The sequence below is a fragment of the Oryctolagus cuniculus genome, chromosome 13 (genome assembly GCF_051225735.1).
Source record: "Oryctolagus cuniculus isolate XC-2025 breed Fujian yellow rabbit chromosome 13, ASM5122573v1, whole genome shotgun sequence".
Taxonomy (NCBI): domain Eukaryota; kingdom Metazoa; phylum Chordata; class Mammalia; order Lagomorpha; family Leporidae; genus Oryctolagus; species Oryctolagus cuniculus.
Window position 1 is genome coordinate 54,212,849 of NC_142879.1, and position 26,603 is coordinate 54,239,451.

Here is a 26,603-nt window from a genome sequence, read left to right on the forward strand (position 1 = left end):
TGGGAAAGCAGTGGAAGATGGCCCAAGTGCTTGGGCCCCTGCACCCATGTGGGAGACCAGGAGGAAGCTCCTGGCTCCTGGCTTTGGATTGACTCAGCTCTGACTGTTGTAGCCAGTTGGGGAGTGAAACCATTGGATGGAAGACCCCCCCCCCCCCCCGCCTCTCATTCTCTCTCTGTGTAACTCTGCCTTTCAAATAAATAAATAAATCTTAAAAGCAAACAAAGAAAAAAGAAAGCAAGCAGGATGATGGGCAGGAGCTGCCACCCACCATTGCAACACACCAGGCCCATGCTCCAGCAACCGCACTAAATGACGAATCAACCATGAGGGGCGGGGATGGGAGGAAGCCTTCCTGCCCCTTGCCAAGCTATAAAAGGTAATGGCAAGAAACCATGCCCTAATTTCCCTCCTCAGATCAGGTCAGCTTGTGGAGTTTAACCACGAGAATATTGATAAGCCCCAGAACAAAGTTCGAGGACAAAGTCGATGTCTGGCATCAGCGAACTTCCGGATGCCATAAGTGCAGAGTCACGCTGGGTGGGCCTTAGAGGTCATCTGGTCTACCCTCTGCCCTATGTGCAAATCCCTGTGATCCAGTGGTCACTCCTGGTCATGGGGTGGGGGTGGGAATTTCCAAAGCTCAAGACTTCTAGTGGCAAAAACACAATTCACCCCCAAGATCCTCCAAACAGTGATGTTTCAAGAATCAATAGAACACATGATGGAAGTGCACTACCTTGGAAACCACAGGGAATAAGATGACACATGGTGCTTGCCTCAAAAGACTCATGTTCCAGAAGAGACACAGAGGCCAGCTCCACAGATGTAACAGGGCAACCACAATGAGGGCCGGGGCGGGGCACTGATGGGGCAGGGGGCAGAGGCTATGGGACAACTGTAGAACAATTGACTCCATCCCTTTGAAAACTGAACCCAATCCAAGGACAGACTTGATTCCCAAAAATCAATCATTCAAGAAAAAAAAACAAAAAAACAAAAAACTGGAATTGGGAACATTTCAATTACAGCAAAGAATTACTGGTGATTTTAGGCATAATAACATAACGTCACTATATCTGAAAAATGCTCCCTTTTTAAGAGTTGCAAGATCTAATGTGTAGAAATAAAATGATGTGGTGTTTTAAAATCATTCGGAAAGACAGAGAGAGAGAGAGAGAGAGAGAGAGATGAACTAAGTGTGGTCAAGTTTTAACAGCCATGGATTCTGGGTGACAGGGGCCTGGGGTGCACTGTGCTCTGCTCTCGACTTTGACAAATTCTTGAAAGGTTCAGAATCAACAGAAGTTAAAAAGGTAAAGCAAGTGGCAAGTGCAGGATCTCTCAGATGGAAGTGGGCAGGGGGCCAGGCCAGCTGTGGGCGAGGCTGAGGAAGACTGGCTGTGGCTCAGGAGCCCAAGCTGCCTCCACGTGGATCAGAGCTCCCAGCACGAGTCCCATGGGTAATGAAGGCCACCTGTGCTGACCTGTTTCTCCAGGATGTGGTAAACGCTGATCAACAAATAAGACAGAGGACTCCACAAACACCAGGCCCTGCGTGCGGGCCAGACAATTTTCCAAAACAACCTGTTTGTTCTTACTGTGCTGGCCCAGGCCTCAAGGACAGTACCCTACCCCCCTCACTGATTGTGTAACTGCCCCTCCTGGTGGATCCAGGCTCCCTCTGGAGACCACCAACTCTGTGTGTGGGTTCAGTTCTTTCGTGTTCGGGAGATCCACAATCTTTTTGGGAATATGGATTCCCCTCCTGTGGATTCTCTGACATCTCCGGAGGGAGAAGGTCAGAGAAGGTAATGAGAATAGGCCAGTAGGGCAGTCGCGTGGCCCGTGGAACATGCACCTGCCTGTATGCTCGGGTCCTCCTGCCCCAAGCTGGGACCCCCTCTTCGCCTGGCACTGGCCCTGGGTCGAAGCTGCTTCCTACAGAGTGAAGCTGCTGCTGCTGTCTCTCATGTGGCAACTCCAGCACTGTCCACCTCCGAGAGACCGCCCCCACTGGGGCAGGGTGAGGTTTCAGGACCTGCGGCCAAGTCCTACCTATCTCATCTCTGGGCCTCATTTGCCTCTGACTTATCCAGTTGTTCTGAGATCATGGAAAAACGAACTCTGGTCATATCTACAGAGTGGCCTTGGCATTCATTTCCCTGGGCAATTGCCTCTGACAGCCCAAGAGTCATTCAGACATTGCCCGTGGCGCGCTGGGCTGAGTGGGTGGCTCCTCTCTCGCATGCTTATCTTCCCTTTGCAGCCCTGGTGACTAACTGCCGAAGGTTGCAACATCAGAGAGAAAATATTTACAATGAGGGTTGACCCAGAAAGATATAGATGGGGGTCAGCGTACCTGCAGCTCTGTGTGACCTCCTCCATAGGAAAGTGACTTTGAACAAAGAACATAATATCCTCTGCGCTCTAGGGAGAGACAGGGTGGTGTGCTGCGGAGGTCAGGGACTTTGGGATCAGACCAAGGCCTGAGTTCAAGTCCTCCCTCACCATTCACTAGCCAAAGGGTTTGAGCAACAGAGCTAACCTCAGATCATGTTTCCATCTCACAGTATTTTGCAGATGAACGAGACTAATGCAAGTGAGACGCTCAGCACAAGGTAGGCACGCTCCCTCCTCTGCCTGCTGCTACTCCAGTGCCAGGTTCCTCATCTTTGCCGTAGCGGAGGTGACCATCAAGGCCAGGAGCAGCTCAGGCTTTCTGCCATTCTACGAGATGTCAGTGAGACAAGTCACTGCCCTTCATTCCTCCAGCCCCAAGCCTGGCCTCAGCTGGTACTGGAAAGCCGTGAGGACACCAGGTGCCCCCGGTGAGTCTGAACCCCACATCCATTCAGGCCCCAACCTCCCTGCTCCACCCTACATGAACATGTCTGCCTGTGGCATGGTGGGACTTCTCCTTTCTAATTTTCCTCACTCTCTCGAGGGTCATCAGTTAGGTAGGAAGTACTTCTTTTCCAAAAACAAAAATAGTTTAAGTATTTGATAGGCAGAGTAAGAGAGACACAGACAGAGATCTCCTATCCACTAGCTTACTCTGCAAACGCCCATAACAGCCAGGGCTGGGCCAGGTGAAAGTCAAGAGCCAGGAACTCAATCCAGGTCTTACACATGGGTGGCTTAGACCCAAGCATTTGAGTCATCACCTGCTGTTTCCTAGGGTGTGCGTTAGCAGGAAGCTGGAATCGGGAGCAGAGCTGGGACTGAAACCCATGCACTCCAATACAGAATGAGAGTGTCTGAGGTGGCATCTTAATGGTTGCACCCAAAGGTCACCTTTGGAATTGATTTTTAAGAAACTCAAGGCTCAGCCCTTGTCCTAGTGAGTAGTGTAGTGACTAGAATAGTCCCTCAGCCAGACAGCAGACGATGCATTCACCCCCTGCAGACCGATGGCTTTGGGGACTTCTGCTGCTCTGTGTTTTTGCCTCTCAAATGACAGCTGGCCCCATCCAGGCCTGCACAGGTGGGTGAACTTTTCTGATGGAAGTGTGGGTCTTGTGAGAATGTTTTGAAAATTTCGAACCCTGCAAAGAAGGGAGGTCTAATGATGCCTGCAGTCTGGGTCTCCGACCTGGACCTCGGGCAGGGTCCCCTTCACCAGAGGCTCTGCTGTCCTCCTCCCCAGATGTCCCTGGACACCAGCCCCTCTTCAACTAGAAGCACTGTGGCTCTAGCACTGGTTTCCATGGAAACCACTATGCGGTCAGTCCTGATTACCCTCTCATGGCCTCCAGGCAGGAGGTCATAGGTCCCTTATATCTGGTTCATCCCTTTATTAACTACACCTCTTTCCAGGTTCAACAAAGTTCCCGAGGGCCAGTGTTGTGGCACAGCTGGTTAAGTCATCACTTACGACACTGGCATCCCGTATCAGAGTGCCAGTTCATGTCCCTCCAGATCCCGGCTAATATACCTGGGAGGTAGCAGATGATGGCCCAAGCATTTGGGCCCCTGCCACCCATGTGGGAGACCTGGATGGTGTTCCAGGCTCCTGGTATTAGCCAGGCCCAGCCCTGGTCATTGGGCCCATTTGGAGAGTGAACCAGAAGATGGAAGATCTCTCTCACTCTCGTGTATGTGTGTGTGACTCTGCCTTTCAAATAAAGAAATATTAAAAACTGACAAAAAAGATCTTAAAAACCGCCCCAGCTTGCACAGAAGTACGTGGTCCCTGTCCCTCTTCAATTCTATTGTCCTATTCTTCATCCGAAGCTCTGCTGCTGCCAGTGTTAGTGTGAGGTGGCGCTGCCGCCCCTCACCCTGAGCCACCCCTGCAGAGGCTTCTGAGGCCACGGTGCAGCTCCCTTGTGAAGAGAGACCCAAGGGAGCCAAGGACACCCTGTGCTGGGCAGACGATCGCCTTATCCCTGGGGCCACACTCTCTGCTGTTACCACACCGTGACGAGGAAACTGGAAAGAAGGCTTAGGGTGCCACAGGGAGCTGACCTGCTGATGCTCTGATGTTCTCTCCCCTCCTCAGCCAGCAATCCTGTGGCTTTTCCTCTTCTACTGGAGAGGGAACAGATGCCCCCCCCAGAGCGCCTCCTATCTGCCGAGGTTTATAATTCTGCCGCTCCCACAGCGGTGCGCCTTAGCGGCACAGCAGGGGCAAGAGCGCTGCTCCCAGTTTACAGATGGGGAAACGAAGTTCAACGAGGAAATGAATTTCAGTCTTCAACTTGACCTAGTGAGTCAGACTGCCTTCTAAAGATATCAAGCCTTTGATCAGGCTGCTTGCTCGCTCTCTCTCTCTCTCACACACACACACACACATACACACTCACACTCACACACACACTCACACACAGCGCACCGTTCCTCCCGGGGGACTTTCTTTGGTTTCCCTGCTCTGGTTTTACTTATGATACTCTCCTATTTCCTGGCTATAAATACACCAAGGTCAAACATATCTCTTGGTTTCACTGCATCAGCCAAAGACGGGGCGGGGTGACAGCCTGGTCTGAGACAGAGGTGGCATTTTCTTTGTTTTCTTCCCTTTCAGGTGTAGCTGGCACAGTGCTGTCCAGCGAGGCCTGGTCTCACCACACGCTCCCAGGCCTCTTGCTGACTTGTTCTGCCCAGCAGGACTGCGGGCTGGTCAAGCAAGGGTACAGAGATTATTCTCCTTTTAGATCCTGCCGGAGCCACAGAGGGACTAACTCAGTGCCAACCACTGGCCCAGCTGTGGATACCCATCTCCAGCCTTTGTGTAGGGGGCCTCACGGCCGGACCCCAGAGAAGCCATTGCCGCTGGCTACTTGTGTTGTGCGTCAAGTGCCTCCCATGCATTATCACAGAATCTCAACAAACCTAGAGTGCAGGCAACCATAGCAGTGGAGGTGCTGTTATCACACCATCATGTAGATGAGGCAGTTGTGGTTCAGAGAGGCAAACATCCTGCCCAAAGCCACACAGCCAACAAGTGATGAAGTTGTGATTTTTTAAAAAATTCTCATTTGCTTATTTCAGTGGCAGACAGAGAAACAGAAAGAGAAAGACAACTTCCACCCACTGTCTCATCCCCGCCCCCCAAACGCCCACACAGCTGCAGCACAGCCAGGATGAAGCTAGGAGCAGGGAGCTCAGTCTGGGTCTCCCAAGTGAGTGGCAGGGACTCGGCCGCTTGAGCCATCACCTGCTGCCTCCCAGGGTGCGTAGTGTTAGGAAGCTGGAATCAGAAGTGGAGCTGGGACTTGAACCCAGGCACCCCAAATGGGAAAGTGAGTGCCCAAAGTGGCATCTTAATCACAAGGCCAAACGCCCAGCCCTGAAGCCATGATTTAAACTGGGGGTTAACTGATTCTATGTGCTGTGGCATTATGCCTTTGCTGTTACTCGATACCAGACCATCTCTCGCAATGCTTCCCACATAGAAGACTACTGCCAAGAGATGCTAGTAGTTGCTACCTGACCTAATGGGGTGGGGGAGAATATTCTACTTCCAAAAAAGTTTAAGAAATATGAGGGATCTTCAAAAAAGTTCATGAAAAAATGTATATTTTGAAAAAAATGTGGCATGGATTTCAAATTTTTTTTGCATCAAAGTAAACATTTTGTAATTCCATTTCCCCATGAAGAAACTTTTTAAAAAAGATTTATTTATTTATTTCAAAGGAAGAGCTATATAGAGAGAGGGAGAGGCAGAGAGAGAGAGAGAGAGAGAGAGAGAGAGAGAGATCTTCCATCTACTGGTTCACTCCCCAAGTGGCCACAATGGCCAGGGATGGGCTAGGTTGAAGCCAGGAATTTCATCTGGGTCTCCCATATGGGTGCAAGGACCCAAAAAGACCCCAAAGCCAAGAACCTAGACCCACAGAGACCCCACCTGGAAGGCCAAGAAGCTAACATTAACACATGCGTGTACTGACCTGTGGCCTCTCTGCTGCCTTGCCCTAGTGCTCCAACGCACAAGCCCCATCTCCCAGGCCACTCACCGCAGGCTCCTTCACACTGCACCCACAGTCTGTACCTGGCTCCTGAGAGCACCCATGCCTGCGGTAACCACCCCGTGCTTCCATCTTGCACCTGCAGCCTTGACATGGAGGAATGCACTTCCCTACCCTCGGCTCCAGGCTGGGCCATGTCACTTGGCATGGGCCAGCAGTGTGGGGACAGAGGGCCAGTGTCCATTGCCAACCCTCGCCCCCAGGAGTCTTGCATGTTCCCACAGCCTTTTTTTTTTTAAATCTTTACCATCATCTAAAGAAAAGTCTGGGCTGGGGGGCACTTGGTCTAGTGGTGCAGCCGCTAGTGTCCCACATCAGTACCTGGATTAGAGGCTTGGCTCTGGCTCCTGCTCCAGCTTCCTGCTAAGGCAGACCCTGAGAAGCAGCCGTGATGGCTCAGGTAATTGGGTCCCTGCCATCCAAATAGGAAGGCCTGATGAGTTGTTTCAAAGACCAATAACGGCTCTTAGAGGCAATCCTTGGCAGCAATCAACAGGCCACTCTGTGCCCTAAACTGCCTTCATTCTCTGTGGGAAGGAACTCCCTGTGTGCACATCTGTCCAGTAGGGTTGTGTGTATTCCATGAGGTTCACATCAGCCAAAAGCAAAAGGAGGTGAGAACCAGGCTAGGCCCTGCTGCGCAGCAGGGGATAGGTGCAGACACCTGCTCCATGTCCCAGCTCACTCAAACTCAACATCTCTGGGGAGAGAAGGGAGGGCAGAGGCATCAGCACTGCCCAGGGGACTGACACGTTCCTGCTTAGGGCGCCTAGGCTCAGGGGGATTTCTTTATAGAACATGGGGCTTCTGAGAGACAGGTCAAAGGGAACTTGGGCCGGAAGGTAGATGACCTGCAGATGACCACTCCCACCAGCTCCATGGCACAGGGGGCCCAAGGCCACACATCCGGTGAGTGCAGGGAACAGCAGCTCAGCTCCAGCAGCAGGATGGGTGGGCACCAACTGGAGTTGGACATCAGGAGCTCCCTTGTCCTTCCTGTGATCTCTTGATGCTCCTGAGTGAAGAAGAGTTTAATGAGATCAAGAGCACTGGCTTTTCCTGGAACGTTCAAGATTATTGGTGTTCATGGCAACAAGGACACCTCTGGCCCTGGCCCCGAGGGCACCCAAAGGGCCCACCACGGAAGTTGTCATATCCCAATAGCCTGGTGCTCTGAGCCTCTGCAGAGAGAGCACCATGTTCTGAACCTCCAGTGGACCTTGGCAGTGAGGCAACCTTGACTGTGAGATAGCACCACTATTTCTGGAAACCAGTGTAAGGGAAACACTTAATAAATTACCTATCACTTCAAGGGCAACTCTAGATCTTTTCAAGGAGGTTGTAAAACAAACCTAGACAGTTTCTTCCTGTTTGGGGACTTGTATCTCTTTCTTAAGCTCATTAACAGCCCCATCTAATCTGGATCTGAGAAGGTGCTGTTGGTTGATCTAGTTATGAATTAGGTGACGCCATGCAACACGGTTACCCAGTTGTGCTGGGACCTGGGGAGCCCACACAATCATCCTCCTGGCTAACACAGAAAGCCTGAACTCAGCTGACTGCCCCAACCTTGGCAATATCAACAGGTCCTTTCACATCCGGTCTTGTTGCAGAGTTGCCCACCCTGGCTCCTTTACAGAAATGCATCCGACCTTCAGTTTCAGATAATGAGCTGACGCCAGTTCTACCAATTCACCAGGAAACCCTGAGAAAAACATCTTCTCTTTTGTTTTGGTTATGTTTTCATTCTGAGGTTCAGAAGCTGGGAACCAAATGACATAATGCGAGGGTGAGATCCAAGCCCTTAGTCCCCGTGAGCCCAGTGTCGGTGCGGCAGATGTAACAGGGATTAAGTCATCCAAAGAAGAGTTATGAGGAAGGATGTCACCCACTGTAAAAGCCATGCAATCTGTCCTGTGGGGCGTGCGCGGCAAGTGGAAACGAAGAGAAGTTTGACATTTCGATTTAAAGCTCCAGTAACTTGCAGGTAATGTTTCAAGGGTGTCTTGTGCACAGGAGGTGGAGGGAGACTGTCACTGAGGATGGAGATTAACTCCTCAGCCTCCACCACTCTTTTGGCCTTGACCTTCTCGGTCATGGCACTGCTACAAAGGAGGAAAGGCTCCCATGTCCTGTGGCCTCAGGCTAGGCCTGGTCACAAATAATTTACATGCAAGACAGCCTCTACGAGGAATCAGTCCTTTGGGTCTTCCCTGTAATAAAACAGGTATTTGTTAAGTGTTTAATCTGACCAAAAGTACGGATGAAGTTCCCATGTGAGGCTTAGCCCAGGGTTCTCAAGGAACCTAAGCACTGGACAGGGCAAATCCAGATAATCTAAGTGTAGAGCAATCAAAGACAGCAGACTGGAAGGCCACGGTCAGTTGGAGACAAAGGGCCAGGTGGCTCAGCTTCTTGGCTTCAGTCTCTCAATTAAGAAGTCTAAGTTGCATCTGGCCATAATGCACCATGGTTTTAATACCCTAAGTGGGCTGGGGGTAATGAAAGCTCAGGTGTTCAGGTTGCCAAGCCTTGGCACACTCACGGCCTCCTAGGATACCCCACACTGGTACCTAGAGGTGGTCCTGGGGAGGGTCATCCCCCAGACCCGTCTCTCAGGGGGATTTACTGGAGGGCAGCAGTGTGTATCCGAGGATGGAGAGTGGGCAGGATGTGTTACAGCAGTGTCCCCTTATCTGCAGGGGACACTTGTTATGAATGAGTCGGGTGGATCCATGAGGTGGCCCTGGGACCTGGGGAGCCCGAAACAGCTAACACAGAAAGCTGTTGAACTCAGCTGCCCATCTTGATGGGACTAACGCCGCCTTGAAAATAAAAACGGATTCTTCTCCCAAGTCTACTTGAAGAACTGTTGTCCAACCCCCAACTGGAGCAAGACCCGCCCCCACACCAGGGGGTGCCTGAAACCACAGATAGTACTAATTCTATATTTTTCCATATATTCACCCCGATGATACAGCTTAATTTTGTTAATTGGGCACAACAATAACTAATGAAAAAACAGAAAATTATAACAACCTACTGTAATAAAGTTATGGGAAACAGCCGGTGCCGCGGCTCACTAGGCTAATCCTCCGCCTTGCGGCGCCGGCACACCGGGTTCTAGTCCCGGTCGGGGCGCCGGATTCTGTCCCGGTTGCCCCTCTTCCAGGCCAGCTCTCTGCTGTGGCCAGGGAGTGCAGTGGAGGATGGCCCAGGTGCTTGGGCCCGGCACCCCATGGGAGACCAGGATAAAGTACCTGGCTCCTGCCATCAGATCAGCGTGGTGCGCCGGCCGCGGCGGCCATTGGAGGGTGAACCAATGGCAAAGGAAGACCTTTCTCTCTGTCTCTCTCTTTCACTGTCCACTCTGCCTGTCAAAAAAAATAAAAAATAAATAAAAAAAATAAAGTTACGGGAAAGTGGTCTCAGCCTCTTTCAAAATATCTTTCTGCACTGTGCCTATGATGATGATGATATCAGCACCTCTGCAATGAGAGGAAGCGAGGGGGATTCCAGGTAGGGGTCACTTGAACACAAGCACCAAGATGCTATGACAGTGGACCTGAGACAACCGCAGAGTGACTCAGTGCAGGCAGTGCATGTAGTGTGGATTCACTGGGCAGAGGGATGAGTCACATCCCCAGCAGGTCAGGGTGAGAGGGGGAGAAATTTCACCATGCTACTCAGAATGACATGCACTTTAAAAACCTGCGGATTGTTTGTTTCTGGAATTTTCCACTCAATGTTTTCAGACTACTGAAATCCTTGCAACTGAAACTGCAGACAATGGGGGATGACGAGTCAGAAGGATGATGAGCAAGCAGGCGTGAGAGAAAAGGGATCTGTCTGGGAGGAGAGCAGAAGTAGACGCAGGAGGATGGCTGAGGAGAAGAACCAGAAAGCAGTGGGCTCTGGCCAAACTAGAAACAAAACCAGAACAGTTCACTTCCCAGCTGTACCCTTAAGCAAACTCGTTGACTCAACTCTGCCAAAGATTCGCTGTAGCAATGCCTTGTCTGTGGGCCATGTTTTATCTGATGCTCGTGACAGGCCCGAAAGATGAAACAGGGATTACTCATCCATTCTACAGATGGGAAACTCCAGCCATGGCAGCCCACAGGCTGGTCGCCAGCCAATGGTCGCATGGCCCTTACACAGCCTCGCTCTCTGCCACGTGACCCCAGGGCCACGTTGTGAACTGAATCCAAAAATACAGATTTTTTTCCTGAGTCTTCATATTTTCTAAAACTACTGAACCAAGACATCAAAATACTCTTTTTTTTAAATTTTTTGACAGGCAGAGTGGACAGTGAGAGAGAGAGACAGAGAGAAAGGTCTTCCTTTGCCGTTGGTTCACCCTCCAATGGCCGCCGTGGCCAGCGCGCTGCAGCCGGCGCACCACGCTGATCCGATGGCAGGAGCCAGGAGCCAGGTGCTTTTCCTGGTCTCCCATGGGGTGCAGGGCCCAAGCACTTGGGCCATCCTCCACTGCACTCCTGGCCACAGCAGAGAGCTGGCCTGGAAGAGGGGCAACCGGGACAGAATCCGGCGCCCTGACCGGGACTAGAACCCGGTGTGCCGGCGCCGCAAGGCGGAGGATTAGCCTAGTGAGCCGCGGCGCCGGCCAAAATACTCTTTAAAAACTATCCTTGCAGCCATCTCTGTGGCCTTCGACAGGGAGGGCCACCAGCTAGCCCTCTGCCTAAGGGTATGGGCAAGCACTCAAGGTCGGCTGGAAGGAAAAACAAAATCCCAGGAGGTCAGTCCTCCATCAGCATAGAATTCATGCAGGTTTAATGTCTTTAGTTTTTCAGATTCAAGGCATAAGATAAATTAGGATATAGGGTATATTATTTCAAACTCAGGGTATAGAAGTTTAACAAGACTGTCAAACTTTTAAATGGGATATGTGAAAAATATTCTTTTAAAAAAATAATCCCATAACTGAGACTTTTCCCTTGGGATATTGCATAAACACTGAGGATGCGTCCGTGAACCTGCACAGGAAGGGACCTGAGGCACGGTAAGAGCATCTCATCCTAACACCTCCTCTCTGGGAAGGAGGAACCCAAGGCCCAGGAAATCTCCCAGCATTCCCATCCTGTCCCCAGCTACAGCCCAGGCCTCCCAGTAGTCGGAGGGAAGCAAAGCTGTCTCCTTGCACTGCGGCACTTCCTCCCAAGACAGCAGGGACACGTGCGCACCAGAAGAGTCACTGCTGTCACCAGCTTCCCTGGCGAGAGCAAATCCACGGGCCGTGGCACAACACAAGGATTGCTGCCTCAATCTGTCCATCAGAGGAGCCAGGACTGGAAGGACACAGCAGGAAGCCAGGCCAGGATAGGTGGCCCCTGTAAGACAGGGCCCGCCAGCCAGAGGAGGCTTGGTTTGATAAAGAGCTATTCCAGTAGAAGAGAGTGGAGCCCGCTGGATGCAAACATGTAACTCCTGTGTGTGGTTCCATTTATAAGGATCTCGAGAATAGGCAAAACTAATTAGAGGTGATCAAAGTCAGAAAAGCGGCCGCCTTAGGGTGGTAGGGGGCTGTTCCCTGGGAAGAGTAGCAAGAGACTTTCTAGGATGATGAAAATGTTATTTCTCCGCCTTGAGTTGCACAGGTGGACGACAGCGTGAAAGCTGATCGGGCTGTGCATTTAAGAGTTGCACATCTTAACATGTGTAAGCTGTGTCTCAAATCTGATGGAGGGAAAATCAAGATTGGATCAAATGGGCTCTGCTAGGAGGGAGGGACTATTCTGTCCCTGGAGATATTCAGACATCAGCTCTGTAACTGCTCAGCTGGGCCATTTGAAACAGGATTTGAGTCTCACAGGGGACTGGGTGTGTGGCTTTCAGGGACCCTCCTAGTATTGGGAATCCCAGGGCTTGTAAGGAAGCCCCTTGCTCCCACAGCTCCTGCTGACATCTGTGGTCTCTTGGGGGCTGCAGGTGCTGCTGCCTTCCTTTATAGATGACTCCCATCTGTCCTCTCGCAAGTACACAGGCAATGCCTCTGGATGCCTCTGCTGCCCCCAGTCCAGTCTCATGGCTGACCCTTCCCTGGATACACCATCTGCCTAAGCCCATCCGCAGAGTTCCAGAACTCCCCTTGCTCTGCGCAGGATGGTGGCTCCCAGTGCTGGAACCCACTTCTCAGGGAGACCACGCTTGGCCAAGCTCAGGGCTGGGCAGCTCCTTGCTTTTATACCCTAAGCTCCCAAGCCTGCAGTGTACACCAAAGGCCAGTCCCTGGGCTGCAGGCCCCCGGGTGTCTGTAGTGAGGCCTCCTCTGGGCTGGCCTGACACTTGCCCCCAAGGATCCCAAATGTGTCTGGACAGAAACTCCTCTACCCAGTTTTGCACTTGCAGTTTTGCACAAAACTCCACAGCCCATAGCCCGTGTGTAGACGTGCTTACTTAATCATGCAATCACATACTATTCGCTGATCCCTAATTCTGCGTCAAAACTAGTTGGTCAAATGTCCTTGTCCTGAAAAGGAAAGCCATAAACCCCATTGCTCAATGTCATGACATAAGCAAACACAGATTCAAAGACTTTCGCCCCAAGGTTGCTCAGTTCGGAGGAATGGACTGTGGTCAAGGATTTATCTGTTAGGAAGCTGAGGTGGAAGGACTTGCAAAGAACAAACACGAAGACAGCAATAAATCAGGAACTAGAGAGACAGCATTAGACGTGAAAGTCCTCCCAAGAAGCTGCCTCCAAGGACTGAGAAACGTGGGACCCCAGGGCCCCCATTCTGAGCACTGGCAGGCTGCATGCCCGCTTCCATCCTTGCTGTCAGTCCTCAGGCTGACCTAAAGAGGGAGACTTACATCCCCCCATTCAGTGGATGGGATAACCAAGGTCCCACAGCCTTGTGAGAGGCTAATGGGCAGTACCAGAGAACAATCAATTGTGCCTGCCTCAGAGGACCTGAGAACATAACAGGAGAGACACACAGGAACAGCAAGCTCCCACCACATGAGTACCTTCATGAGAATTATCGTACACGGTGTGTATTAATATGTTTGACCTTCACAGCAAGCCTCTTAGGAGCAGACTGCCAGGATCCGCCACTTTCCATCTGAAGAAATCAACATGCTGATAGGTCATGCAAGCACAGGGCCAGACAGCTGATGAGAAAAATGCTACGCCTGAGTTATTTCCTGTTCATTGCCTGTCTCTCTCACTAGAACGAGGGCAAGGGTTGACCCCCATGTCTTCAGTGCCCAGTGGAGCACCTGGCATATAGTAGGTGCTCAGTCAATATTTCTGAATGAATGGATGACTGAGCCATGACTGAAACCCAGCAGTCTTCCAACAACACTACAAAACAAATATTGATCAAGAAAATAACTCGAGAAGCGGGCATTGCAGCACAGAGGGGTTAAGCTGCCGCCTGTGACAGCAGTATACCATATCAGGGCACCAGTTTTGAGTCCTAGCTGTTGCACTTCTGATCCAGCTCCAGGCTAACATGCCTGGGAAAGTAGCAGAAGATGGCCCAAGCGCTTGGGTCCCTGCCACCCACTTGGGAGACCTGGATGGAGTTCTAGGCTCCTGGCTTCGACCTGGCCCAACCCTGACTGTTGCAGCTATTAGGGGAGTGAACCAACAAATGGAAGATGTATTTCTGTGTCACTCTGTCAAATAAATAAATATGTCTTTTTTAAAAAAAAAGAAAGAAAGAAAAGAATGAAAGAGTCGTCACAAGGTAACAGATAAGCACATTTCAGTTGGGTCTAGGGAATGAATTAAATTTCAGTTAGATCTGAGGAAGACCAAGAGGGCTATAGACACCAGGGCGGATCAGTTAGAAAGATCCGAAATCATCTCTATGACCTGGGTCTGATCAAGACCAGGGTTAGCTCTCTGGGGCCGTCCCCACATACCAGACACCATAAACCGCCTGGGAAGGACAAAGGGGGCTGCAGTGCTGGCCAGCCAGGGTTCCTGCACGGCGAGATGATCCCTAATTTTCCCAGAAAGCCAGTGCAGGTGGTTTTTGTCATTTCTCTGGCTCCTGCTCCCTAGGCCGTGACTTAGAGGCTGCAGGTGCAATGGGGCCGCCCACAGCTACCGCCAGAGCTATGCGTCAGCCCCCCTGCCTGGATCCCTTAGCAAAACTCAGCCCCTTGAGCCATGGGAAATGCTGGGCTTCACGGCTGGCTGGCACTCTCCCTCCATGGTGAGAAGCCTTAGGCTCTCCTCCTCCAAGATCTGAAAGGAGAAGCCAGGGCAGAGTGTCTCCTCCCTCACCTGCAGGGGCCCTGCACACACCTGAACCAGGTTCCTCTTGGGCTGCAGCAGGAGACCCCCCTCCTGGGTTGCTGCTGCAAGGTGAGTTCTGACTCTGACCACCTGGGATGAACCTGAAATCACATTGTCTTAACAAGCTTCCAGGGGAAGCCCCTGCCCGCTGCCGGTTCCTGGGCCACACTCTGGAAATCTAGGCAGCAACGGTTCATTTTTTTTCTATTTTTTTCTCCAAAACTTAGTCTTCAATGAATGTTGAGGAAGGAAATAGTTATAAACATGTTCAAAGACTGGAGATCTACAAAGGTGGTACGGTTTTCACCTGTTCAGTAGGGACCTACTATGTAGAAAGGGACAATGGGAATTGAGGTGGACACCTGCCCTTGTGAGAGCTGTGACCACAGGGAGGACAGCTCACCTGAATCTGCTTTCTGCTGTTCTACCTAAGACTGGATGAAATCTGCTTCCTCCAGGTGGGGACACTGGGAAAGCCGAGAGCAGGGCGCCAGCACCAAGCAAGGGCCTTCCTGCTGCATTTTAACATGGTGGAAGAAAGCCCATGGCAAGACAGAGCAAGGGCGCCAGCTTGGGTCTTTCTCCTTCTACTTACAAAGCCACTAACCTTATTATGGGGTCCCACCCTGACGACCTCATCTAATCCTCATTACCCTAATTACCCCCCAAAGGCCCCACCGAGAAATGCCATCAAAATATTTGAATTTGGGGACCAAATTTCCAACATTTGCACTTTGTGGGGAGACACAGTCCAGCTATAGCAATGAGCACTCCCAGTGCAGGGACCGGGTGCCTGGGGGCTGAGGGAAGACGGTCCAGACACTGAGCCTGATGGATGGAGGGGGTGTGTGGGAACCCCCTGCCCAGGACCCTCCTCAGCTGCTCTCACCTGGGCCCATCAGTCCCACCCTTGCACGCCTCCCGAATAGTGCTCCCGAATCATTTTTGTCATTTGTCACGGCCCTGTTAGGGAAAGATAATATTTTTTTGTAGAAGGTGAATAGGGAAAGCAGTTCGCAGCCAGAGGGCTGAGGGGATTGCCACCCCCTCACACCCCTAACCCCCTCTGGCACACCGCCGGGACCTGTGCCCCAAACCCCCTCTGACAGGTCCGCTCAGAGAGGCCCACCGCACCACACTAGCAAAGTGCTGTCTGATTTTCAAGTCACTTTCACTTGTTTTCTCATTCGAGTCTCGCCACCACAACGGGCACTATTAACCCTGTGTTACTGGTGGGGGTGGGGGGGGGGGGAGAGACATGAGATGACTCAGCAGGGCACACGGTGGGTGAGTCAGCACGAGGTGGGTGGGCAGAGCTATGGAACGGCATCCAGGGCCCAAAATAGGTTGAGCTTGTATTGCCACAAAGTTTTAAAAAGAAAAAAAAAAAAAGCCGGTGAGGCGGAGGTACCACCCTTCCGGGGTAGGGGAAGGAGGCTGTCCGATCCTCCTGTCTTCCTGTTTCAATGGTTTTTCCATCGAAATCTCCACATTGGCTGCCACTGCTCGGGATTCTGAGAAAGTCTGTGACTCTGCTCAACAGGGAAAAGCTTGCTTTCCGGCGGTGCAGCAGGAGCCCTGGAAATGGAGCAGTCAACAAGGCAGGAAGACACGGGGACACAACCAAGAAACATTTGACTCCGAGAGAGTGGAAGCGATCGCAGGTCCAGGATGCTCGCCAGACTGCTCTGCAGCTGCATCAACAAGAGCTAGAGGGAAGAAATCAAGAGCGTACAGGAGGCTTTGGCCTCGGCTCCCAGGCACCTAAATCAGCCAGGCTTTGGAAGGAAGCCACTTCAAATGTTCATGTTAAAACAATGCTGCAATATTTCTTTGTTTCCACTGAGGTTTCCACTGAATAACAGCTGTCAACAACTCAGGAAGACGGGGGTCTGGTCCAAGTCTTTCTTCTTTGCAAGTGTTCTTTTATAAACATTATATTGCTCTTTTCAGCAAGGGCAAAATAAAGGCATGTACAATCACTCCGGAGGGGCCAAATATTTCTGCATATGTTCGTGCCTTTGTTGTGTGACTACATGTGAGAGGTCAAACAAAGTTCCTATATTAAGAAAAGAGCCTTCTTGAATGTATCGTTGAAGGAGGAGGTTATTTGAAACACCTTCTACGCTCTGCTAGAAGGCTTCTTGGGTCTTTTCTAGAGTTTCAATAGAAAGAGAAGCGGCTGCCAGGGGCTGTGGGGAGGGAGGAAGGGGAGGCAGTGTTGAATGAGCGTGGAGGCCCAGCTTGGGAAGATGAAAAGGCTCTGGAGATGGCTGGCGGCGATGGCTGTGGAGCGATGTCAGTGTGCTGCATGCCACCAAGCTGCACACTTACAAGGTGTATGTTTTAAGTTATGTATAGTTTACCATAATAAAAATCATGCCAAAAGTGTTTTCAGAAAAAATTTTTTAAGAAAAAGTCATCCTGCTGAAAAGAATCTAGGGCCGGGTGTTAGGCCAGCACTCCGATTGCATACCTCCCATATCTGAGTGCCTGGGTTCGAGTCCCAGCTCTGCTTCTGAAGCTAGGATCCTGCTAGTTCACCCTGGGAGCCAGCTAGTGAAGCTCATGGAGTTCGGTCTCTGACACCCGTGCGGGGGACCTGGATGGAGTTCTGGGCTCCTGGCCCCCACCTGGCCCAGTCCCAGCCTTTGCAGGCATTTGGGGAGTGAACCAGTGGATGGAAGATGTCTTCCTGTTTGTCTTTCTCCCTCTACCATAAAATGAAAAAGAAATACACAAAGAAAAAAAAACAAGTAAACTTAACATCTTCATTTTTTTAAAATCTAAGAGGTTTTACAAGCTTATTATGCTTGATATTTAAGACTAGCTCATTTGATTTTACCTAACCACTAACCCTGCTTTCAAAGTTCCTGATTTGCCGAGTCTACTCACGAGCAGTAGACACCCTGGACTGCTGTGTCTCCCAGGCCCACCCCCGGCCAGGCCCCCACCTGAACAGCCTTCCATCTGAGCTGCAGTGGCACATCTCTGTGTGCAGAGTCCCCTCCCCTGGACCGTCCCGGGTCCTCTGCAGACATTGTTCCCACCCCGGCCTCTCACCCAGCCAGCTATATCCACCACCCAGGGCTCAAAGCCACCTGAACTGTGAGATCACAGCGAGAAGTCAAGAACCAGTTCTTCAAACTCTGCTCAGCCAGCCACAGCTTGGTGAAAACACACAGCCCCACTCACAGCGTCTTGAGATGGTCCGCAGTGAGCTGGCAGGCTGGCCGTGGCCCTGGGGGCACAGTTGCTGGGCACGGCAGCCCTCACCTGCTGTGCAAGGAGTACCCTATGAGAGTCACTCAGAGTGTACCTTGTGACGGATGATGAAACAAGAAACTCAAGCATTGCTCCAAGGGCCTCTGCCTTCTGCTTCTGAAAGCTTTTCATCTTTCCTCCATGAAAATCTTGAAATGGTTCTTCCAAAGTTACATGATACATGAGACAGATTTTCTCCCTGATACCCTTTCCAGAGACAAACCCCCCCAGACAACCACAGCTACAGCTATGGATCACCTCCCGTGTGCCATGCACCCTACTAGGGCATCCTTGAAGTCTTCCCAGGAGCTTTGCAAGGGGTCTTATCTCCAGTTGACAGAAACTGAGACTAAGAGATGTTAAGTAACTTTTCCCAGCTCACACAGCTAGAAAGCAGCAGAGCCAGACTCAAACCCAGACCTGCCTCATTCCAAAACCACGCCATTTCCAAAAAGAGATGGAGTGCATTGAGGGCTCACACCATGCAACTCGCACTGGAGTGGCACCCAGCTGTGACACAAAGGACCTGGATGTTTGCAAAACTCGGGGGAGCTGTCTGAAGTGTTCTGTGCTCCCAGGCTCCATGCACTGTGCAGCGCCTTGGGAATGACTGGGCCTTGGAGGCACTCGGACATGATGGCTGGTCACAGGGCTAGATGTGGGGTGCTGTTTGTGTGAGCTGCCTGGCTGGGCCCCAGTCAAGAATTCAGTGAACAGGATGGTAACAAACTATGTGAAAGAAGTTAGCACAGCTTCCAGAAGACTCTGCACAGAACACGGCAGCACCAAGGCATAGGGTTTCCCCCAAAGATTGGAGCCACTGTATGGAACTAAGAATGCAGTCAATGCTTCAGGCAAAGCATTGGTCTGGCCAATTGGCAGTATCCATTGGCAGAAGCCGTTCCCACAGCATACCTGGAAAAATCGCATTCATGGCCATCGTCCAGGCTCTGGCCAGTCCTCTTAGAGGGAGTGAGGCCAAGGTGTGAGGAAGGAGCTATGGTAAGGTGGCAGGAAGACAGATCCATGCAGGGGTGACACACGCCTGCTCCCCAGTGAGTGAAGAAGAGCAGTGCCTGCCCAAGGAACATTGATTGAAAGCACCAGTCAAGGGTGGGACTTGAGGGATCCCAGAGCCCTCTGTCTCACATCCACGGGAATAAATGGTACCCAACCCAGCTGACAGTATCTGCCCTGGCCTCCTGGGCCCTTCAGTATGCAATTCTTCACAAATGACATCCAGGAGTGAGGAAGCAAGCCCAGGCAAAAGAAATACCACAGAAGAGGTTTTTCCAAAAACTATTTCTACTTCAGAGGTTCTGCAACAACTCTTTCCTGCATTGGAATTCCCCAGGGGCTTTTGAAAACATGGATTTCTGGGCCTCACTTCCAGGCTTTCTGATCCAGCAGGTGTCTGGGGTGGCCTGAGAATTTTCATCTCTAACAAGTTCCTGGTGATGCTGACAAGGAAGGTTCAGGGACCACACTTTGAGTATCACTGGTCTAATCATGGTGTGGCTTGGAAGGCCCACACCCTGCATCTGAGTGCTTGAGATGGTGTCCCACCTCTGCTTCTAATCCAGCTTCCTGCTAATATACTTGGGAGGCAGCCCATGATGGCTCAAAGTTCCTGCTACCCACATGGGAGACCCAGATGGGATTCCTGGCTCCTGACTTTGGCCTAGCTCAGCCCCAGCTGTTGGCATTCGGGAAGTGAATCAGAGAATGGAAGATCTCTTGCTCTCCCTCTCTCTCTCTCTCTCTGTCATTCTGCCTTTCAAATAAATAAAACTTTTTTTTTAAAAGGGGGGGGGGCACCTGACAACATTGCTAGAAATAACAAGGATATTATCACTGAATGCCTCCCTTATGCCAAAAACTTCACTGCCTTCCATAATTTTTGTTGAAAGATTTATTTATTTATTTGAAAGACAGAGGCAGGAGAGAGAGAGAGGACTTCCATCTGCTGGTTCACTCCCCAAATGGCCGCAATGGCCAGAGCTGGGCTGATCGAAGCCAGGAGTCAGGAGCTTCTTCCAGGTCTCCCACATGGATGCAGGGGTCCAAGGACTTGGGCCATCTTCCACTGCTTTCCCAGGCCATAGCAGGGAGCTGGATAGGAAGTGGAGCAGCCGGGACTTGAACTGGCTCCTATATGGGCTGATTCACCTGCTACACCACAGCATTGGCCCCACTGCCCTCCATATTTATAATGCTTCTGCCAAGCAGGAGTCAGGATTCCCATCTTACAGACTAGAATGTCGGAAGCTGGGGTGTGGATGACTTGCCTAACATTGCACAGCCAGCAATGGGCAGAGCCAGTGCTCCGACCAAGGTCACGTGCTTGAAAGTCCCCTTTCTTTTCACCTCCTTTCCCATCTTGTCTGGAAATTCCAGGGTGGGTAGGACCCATGCAAGGCAGGGATATCAACAAGATGATGTCAACTGACAAAGCCAAGTACCACACAGACAGATAGAAAACCCAGCTCTGCTGCCCACAGATGGATGGTAGGCTGGCCCACTATGGGGGTGGTGAGGGGACCCAAGTTGCAGCAGAGGCCAGGGACCCTGAGCTCACCTGATGGCGGACCCCTAAGTGACACCTGTCCTCAAGGAGAAGCAGAACCCTCATTTGAATTTCACTGCAGCTGGTGCTGCTTGCCTCCTGGTGGGGGGGGTGGGGAGGGAGGGAGCGTTTGTTGGGTCATACGCAAGATGAGTACTTCAGACAGAGACAGGGCCCAGGGGTCCAGGGGCCTCTGCCTGCTCCAAGGAGAGGGAGGATAAGCACCCAGCACTGAGCCGGACCACTCCCCATATCGACCGTCTATTCTAGGACTCAGGAGACCACAGTTCAGAGAGGTTAGGTGACTTGTCCCAAGTTGCACAGCGAGAAAGATACTGGGAGGTGGAACTTGAACCAGGTCTCACTCGTTCAGGATCAGGCTCAAGCTCCTGGTCCTTCATTAGACGGCCACAGGGGGTCTGCCAGTGACAACCGGCCTAAACATGGGTTCCCAGCTGCAGCTTACACAGGGCCCTCTGCAGAGTCTCTGGCCTGAAATTCCACTTTCACCTCCTCCCACAGAGTTCTCTCTGAACATGCAAGAAGGCTTTTAGCACCCTGCCCGCCAATGTGGGGTAGTGGGGGCAGGACTTCCAGGCCACAGACGAAGGGCTTGCCACCTGAGACAGGGCTTTTCAGTAGACACTTGCTCCGCAGATAACCTGAGCTAGAACCCCGGCACGACCTCCCCTGTAACAGCTGAGAGCCTTCCAGAGTCAGCAGACACCGATTCAGGCAGAAGAGGAAATGTGGCAGCCATGCCTGGGCCCGTCACCCACTGCCACTGCAGGTTGCGTCCTCAGGTCCCTCCCCACCTCGCACAGGCCCTCGCAGGCACGCTAGGCCTCTGCTGTCTCAGCCACATCTTTTCACAGATGGAGCTTGCTCCCCACCGCTTTCGGCTTTATGAGGCCCTTAAACAGAGCAGCCCTCGGGGTGACTTGGGCTCGGCCTCGGGGCCTCAACCAGTTTGTGGAGAAATAATCCAGGCCGGCAGCAGAATCCCCAGTGTTTTTTTTGTTTTGTTTTTTTTTTTTTTTTTTTTTTTTTTACTTTGGGATGCAGAGAGACCCTCCTCGTACAGTCTGAAGCTGTCCACCAGTCGGGACACATGTTATTGTCACACTACTCTGCAGTGACCTTCCGATCTGAATGTCTGCCAGACTAAACACCCGGGCAACAGCACACGGATGGAGGAGACACAGCCTCTTGCTGCGGCTATCTCCTGCCGTTTAGTGTTGTGTCTGGCCTTGTTTGATAGCGAGATATTTTGTGTCTTCATGTAAACACGGGCTAAGGCAGCATATGGCTTGTAAAGCACCATTTACAACTATTAGCGTGCACCAGCTTTCTGCTCTGCGCCAATCGCTGCTGCCACAGTGCAGAGTCGTGGGGGTCCGCCTTCCCCTTGGCCTCCATCTGTCTGCTGCAGCTCCCCCTGATGCTAATGGAAGGGAAGCATGTGGGGCCCGGGGAGCTGGAGTCCCAGCGTGCAGTGCTAAACGAAGTCAAGCAATTGTCCAAAGTGAAATATTGAATTGAAATGAATCTGCAGCTTCAGTGAGAAGATGCTTTTGGCTAAGGGGGTTTAAAAATAAAACATCTGTGAAACCAGAGACATGGGTATCCTCGAGAACAGTCGGATCACAGCATCATTCAAATCCATTGTGGATGTGTTTTAGATGCACCTCCTTTCACCAGGCGCAAAGCTTAATGTATGGAGAAGACCAACGAGTCGGAGGGAGAGGGGTCACTTAGTCTCATGTTTTCGTCATAAGAGCCTTGGAACCTTTTCACATTGGGAGACATATTTGTGGTGACCAGAGAGACCCTGAGCTGCTCTTGGAAATCCTACTGGTGGCCCTCAGTGACATGAATACCCACCCAAAGTGTTGGGAGGCCCTTACAATCTACTCACGTATCCTCTCATTAAAAATTGTTTGCATGCTTCTCCTTGGAAACTTCCATCACATTCTTTCAGAGTCTCAGGAATAAGAAGTTCAAAGCTCTTCATGCATCTTCTTCCCTGTGTCCTTGGCAGGGGTGGGGTTGGAGGGTACAGGTGCAACCCTGGTTAGCTGGCAGAGAATCGGGAGTCCCAGTGAAGTTATCAGGTGGGGGATGGAGCTCAGGATCTGGGAGGGAAAAATCACATCAGATGGGAAATGAAGTCAGGAACATAGGGTGAAGGCTAGGTCAGACGTGGCTAAGACCCAGAAGGCAAAGCCCAGCCTGTGACAGTACCCAGGCACAGGCTGCCTAGAGACGCCAGTGTGCACCTGCCCGAGGCCGCCAGCCTGAGGCCTTAGGCAAGCTAAGGAAGGACACTCTTCTCCCAGGCCAACTGTGCAGCCTGTATGCCAACCCCAACTCCACACCACCCTGAGAACCGACTGGGACAGAAACTACCCGTGGAGCAGGCCAGGTATCTTCAGAGGACCCTTCAGTCCGAAGAGGATCTTGGCCCAGAACTGTAGCCAGAACTGGGCTGGGCAGGGCTAGGAAAAGTCAGATACCAGAAGGCAGCAAGAACTCCTCACCAGGCGCCTGCTGCATAGGAATTATCAGCACTATCAGGAGACTCAGGCAGAAGGAATTCCTGCCCTGAGCCCCATGGTTTACACAGCTCAACACTGAAAAATACACAAATGCAACTTTATTCTTGTCTGCCCAGGCCCCTCAGTGGTCCATGCTGGCAAAGCCCACTCATAATCCTAAACATCCACTCCAGTAATTAACACTGCTAAGGCCCCAAGAAAACGCTTCTCCATAGCTTCTCGATTTTTGCCCTGTGTCTTTGCCTCCAGGTGCCCAGTGAAGGTCTATGGGTCGGGTGGTGGTCGTGGATGTCAGAGGATGGTGTTTTGGAGTGGCAGAGGGTTTGAGCAGCTGGTAAGTATAGGTAAGACTTAGCATGTCAGCTCTTTCCCCTCCCGTTGGCATGAATGGAGCGATTCTTACATAACAAATGATCACTTCCCAGGCGAGTTACTCATCAGTTTCCTTGCTTCTCTTCCTGTTCCTGGAGATACTCAAGAAGTGTTACATAACTTCCATGTTTTGAGGGACAAGTGCTTGGCACAGTGGGTAAGATACCACTTGGGTGGCCACATTCCGTATCAGAGCGCCTGGGTTCAGTTCCAGCTCTGCTTCCAATCCAGCTTCCTGCTGACACTCACGCTGGGAGGCAGCAGCTGACGGCTCAAGTACTTGAGCTCTTGCCACAGATGTGGGAGACCTGGATTGAGTTCAAGGCTGCTGGCTTTAGCCTGGCCTACCCCTCACTGTTGCTGACATTTGGTGAGAGTACCAGTAGATGGAAGATCATATCTCTGCCTTTCAAATCATTAAAAAAATTAAGTAAAAAATTTTTTTAAAGAAGTAACACGATATTTGCAACAATTATACATATCAGCCAAGGAACATGGTACAATATTTAACAATTCCTATTATTCTTAAACTGATATCTATATAGGCCTAAATGTATGCAGCCTAGGGTTTTTTTTTTTATGTTGGTGACTAGGATGAAGTTGAATGTTAGAAATGTCAAGTATTATTTACAAGAATAATAAGATTTCATTAATACTTAGAAAGTTAAATTTAAAAATCAGTTTTATTTCACTAATCCTTGATATCTGCCAACTTATGGTCATGTAAAAACTACAGCTTCACACATTTTTCAATTTTATCTTTATGAGTATTCGTTTATATATTTTTAAGTATGGGAACACAGTCTAACTTACTAGCTGCCAGCTTATTTTGTATTCCTGAATGTCTGAACAAATGAGGGACTTCATGTGTATTCCTGCCCCAGGCGCTGGAGATGTCAGAGGCAAGCTCCCAGAGTACAGGGAGAATTAGACCTAACACATTTGCTGACATGGAAGACAGATGCTATTATACATTTCCTTTAAGTAACTTTCAAAAGCTTTCAACTTTTGTCTACGAGAATTTCTTTTGTCCTTTACAGGAACTTTCCCCACTGACGTGCCAGGTCCTGTGTGCCCAGCACGGTAGCTCGGAGCCTGGTCCCGAAGACATCCAATCAACACTTACTCACTTACCCCTTACAGACCACAGTCTGTGCTCCAGCCCCTACTCCTGTATGCCTCCAGTACTTCAGTTATTACACAGGGGAACAGAGCATGAAGCCTCAGTAGAGGGTGAATGAAACTTGGATGGTTGGATCAGCCACTGTACTTGGGCATCACTCACATCAGCGTTGTCAATGACTGCAGACTGCCACCACCACCCTTGAGCACAGGTGGTGCTGTCTCCCCAGAAACAGGGGCCCAAACGTTCTTTATATGGTATCTCCTAGATAGCAAGCCTCACAGGGCTCCAAGCCTTGCCTTTGTTTCCCTATGGAAAAGAACCACCACAGGAACTTCGCTGCTGTATCTGTGATCACTTCACAGCAAGAGAGTGAAGAGGCTTGGAGGATCTGATCATCACATCACAAGGGAATTCATTTTCTGCCAGTTACGTGGTCCCCACAGGATGCCGAGTTGCAAAGCCCACAGATTAATCCGGAACAAATAGCGCCACAAAAAATAATTTCACCAGGTAATGAAACAGGTCAAACCACCTTTTTCTTTATCTACACGTAACAGATTCATTTCTCCCAAACTGCCAGGTACAGTACTGTCATTGCCGCTGGGGGAGTTCTCAGTCTTTTATGCAAAATGGCACCTGTACAAAATAATAATTGTGTGTCACACTGGGGTACCTGGGAGGCCGTGCATGGCCCAGGACTCCTGGCCCCCCAGGGGGAAGGGCCATCACAATGTATTGGCACAGCTGAAATCCATTTGGCACCTGCCACAGTTCCTCAATTGGGAAGCTCTGCAATGAGACCATGTCTCCACACATGGAGCCCCAGAAAGTAGGTAGCAGACCCTTGATAATCAGAGGATGTCAGGCTTTGCAAGGGGAGTGAACAGAGAACAACCTGCCATCAGCTGTGTGAAGTGGCTCTGCCTTCCTGTGCCATTGCTTAGCGGATGCCCACCCCTGCCCGCTGGGAAGAAATCAGGTTCCACCCTAGGAAGAAATGAGGGGGTCCCTCACAGGCCTTGCTCCTGGTCTCCACTTGTCAGATCCTTTTCCTAGCAGGGAGGAGCACTCTGCTGTACTTCAGGATCTTTTTGTCCCCTGCTGGGTTCTTTCAATCCTCCCCTTGACCAAAATGGGGAGGAGTCCCGTCAGTACTCCTCTCTCTGGCAGAGGCTTCACCATCCCAAGATGTTGCCCCCACAGCACTGGTCTGTTAACCCTTTCATCTCTAGAATAAAAAGGCGTCATCCAGGAATCACAGTACTATAAGCAAGAAGCTTCTTGTTGTTAGAAAAGGGAATGGTATGACGGTAGGATTACTAAGGTGGATGCTCCTGGTATCACCCAAAGTCTTCTAGAATGGCCAGCCCCAAAGGCGTCTGGTTTCAAGTGTTGATTAAATTGTTCCTCAAAGTAAATCTGGTGTGGAGAAAAATGAAAATAATTCCTGAAAAGAGCTTTCATATTCTGATTAGAAGCCGGAAGCACACAGAGTATCACACACCCAGAGCAGATCATTTAACACCCCATGTACAAAATCATTCACCAACAACCCCATAATAATCAGGAAAGGCTAAAATCCTCTTGTTGTATTTAACTTTAAAATGAACAACAATTTAGAAAGAAAAATAAGTGCCAGTGTTAAAAATAGTATTCAGATACAGTAAAATATTTCATGTATGACCAAAATTTGCATCTACCAAACAAAAATATTGCACCTTGCAACTCATACTTGGATTTACTGTGTTAACTTTCTAATATAAACAAAGTCTCCAAGCAGTGTCACAGGATGATAAAATTGAAGTTGTTTATGTCTTTGTCTTTACAATCACATGCTATCATTCTTCTTTGGAAGCCTATAGAATTTATCTATCTTTTGAGAGGTACTCTGTTCATGTATAAAACATATGTGTGTATACACATCATCTTTTAAAATACTTAAAAATGTTCTGCATATTGCTTAGTTTATTTA

The 26,603-nt window shown here is 50.5% G+C and overlaps 1 long non-coding RNA gene across 5 annotated transcripts in view; it reads right to left on the reverse strand.

Annotated features, from left to right (window-relative positions):
* The window catches only part of LOC103350930 (uncharacterized), a 221,876-nt gene that overhangs the window by 18,496 nt on the left and 176,777 nt on the right, over positions 1-26,603 (reverse strand). For 3 of the 5 annotated variants that reach the window (XR_016218998.1, XR_016218997.1, XR_016218999.1), the window contains one exon: positions 22,494-22,710. This is a non-coding gene — a long non-coding RNA (uncharacterized LOC103350930). Of the gene's footprint in view, positions 1-4,470; positions 4,744-22,493; positions 22,711-26,603 lie in introns of those variants that run through there. The other 2 variants (XR_016219002.1, XR_016219000.1) reach the window with 2 other exon arrangements.